This window comes from Schistocerca nitens, chromosome 3 (genome assembly GCF_023898315.1).
Source record: "Schistocerca nitens isolate TAMUIC-IGC-003100 chromosome 3, iqSchNite1.1, whole genome shotgun sequence".
Taxonomy (NCBI): Eukaryota; Metazoa; Arthropoda; class Insecta; order Orthoptera; family Acrididae; genus Schistocerca; species Schistocerca nitens.
The window spans coordinates 387,409,090-387,411,255 of NC_064616.1; positions in this window are offsets into that span (position 1 = coordinate 387,409,090).

A 2,166-nucleotide genomic window follows, 5' to 3' on the forward strand; every position below is an offset into this window, starting at 1 on the left:
GTATGTTATATTTTTGTAAATTATATGTAAAATACTGTCACACTAATCCTCATCATCACAAGTTATGCCTGTGAAAATATGACATAACTTTTTCAGTAATCAATGACAATTAAACATTTATAAATTAAATCACACAAAGCTGATGTTTGCAATAACAACTTAACAAAATTTTCATAACACCAATTGGAAGTGAAATAAATGTATGGCATATTTTGGCTGGGAGTCTCCTTTTTGGAAGTTTGGCTGCCTTGTGCAAGTCTTTTTTATTTGATGCCACTTTGGAAACTTATATGTTGATGATGATGAAATGATGATGAGGGCAACACAACACCCAGTCCCAGACAGTTTTACATTATTCAACTTCATCCCAGTTTATTTTTTCTATATGATAGCTACCAACACACACTCCAAGAAGAATCTAATAATTCTATTTACAAAGAAAGCAGGTGCTGTTAGTGTTCACGACATGAAATAGCACATGACAACAACATGACAACAGCTCCAAACTAAGTATATTTAATGATCTCACAAGACAATAGTACACAATGTATACAGTGTATGGCACAGCTGTGTGGAAAGACAGGTACATTACAGTTCTAGTGAGTTTAATAAATAGCATGATGAGCTTGAGCAGACTGAAGGCAAACACAGGGAAATACATGTGAGGGTGAGTCAAATGAAAACCTTAAATTTGTAATAACAAATTGAAATTTCGCGCCGTTATTCTGTAAGTTGGTAAGCGTGCTACAAACAGTGTGCAGAGTGGCCTGTAGGTGGCAGCATAGTGCAGATGCACACATACCATCACAGTATCAATATAAAGATGGCCATCCCACTTGTGACTTGCACCAGGAAAGAACAGTGTTCTGTTATTCGGGTTTTGCGTAGTGAAGGTGTGAAACCTATTGAAATACATGTATGAATGAAGGTTCACTATGGTGATGTGTGTTTGTCACAGCAGCAAGTCTACAAATGGAGTAGGAAGTTTGCAAATGGTGTGACTTCAGTGGAAGATGCTCCTCGTCCAGGTCAGACACAACGAGTTGTGACTCCACAGAACATTGCAGCAGTTGAATCCATAGTGAAGTAAAACTGCCAAGTGACACTGAATGACATTGCAGCATGTTTACAGATTAGCCATGGGTCAGCACACCACACTGTACATGATGTGCTCCAGTTTCACAAAGTGTCTGCAAGATGGGTGCCATGGCAGATGACTCCTGAAATAAGAGAACGAGTTTATGCTTGTGAAGAACTTCTTCGGCGCTTTGAATGAGAAAGTGATGGCTTCCTTGCAAGAATCGTTACTGGGGATGAAACCTGGGCTCACTTCCACCAACCGGAAATGAAGAGAGCAAGCAAGGAATGGTGCAATTTCTCATCACCAAAACCAAAGAAGTTTCAAACAGAACCATCAGCAGGGAAGGTTACACTGACTCTCTTTTGGGATGAAAAAGGCATCATTTTGGAACATTACATGCCTAGAGGGACCACTGTCATCAGTGCATTGTACACAGATCTCCTAAAAAATCATCTGCGGCCTGCAATCAAATCAAAGTGACGTGGATTGCTGTCAGTAGCTGTCCTTTTGCAGCATGAGAATGTAAGGACCCAGACTGCCTGTACAGTTGCAACAATCACAGACCAGCATTTTGAGTGTCTTCCTCATCCACATACTCACCAGACCTTGCCCCAAGTGATTTCCATATGTTTGGACCACTCACAGACGAGTAGAGGAAAAGGGGGTATTTTATTTTTAGGAAATATGGTGCGAAATTGTGATTTAGTGTGTTGCAGTGCGCGATGCGCCAGCCTCATGGCAGATGGCGGACGAAGGCTGGCCAGCACATTATGCAGTTGACACAGTTTTGCAGCAAACATCGGTATGTGTGTACATGCGCGGCAACCATCAACAGCCAGAATGCAGCATTAGCAGAATTACGCAGGCGCGGGCTGCATGTGGCGTGGTTGCATTAGCCAACTCATCGAGAACATTTTAATAAACACCGTGCCATGTAACAGGCGGATTCAACAGCGATGTGCACTACTTGAGGGCATCAGAGGTTGGCGTCGGCATCGGTTCGACCGATTGGGCGTTCGGTCGCTGTTACGTCGTCGTCATCAGTGACGCTGTCCCCGAGGACCAGCCAGCAGAGGGTGCTGCCC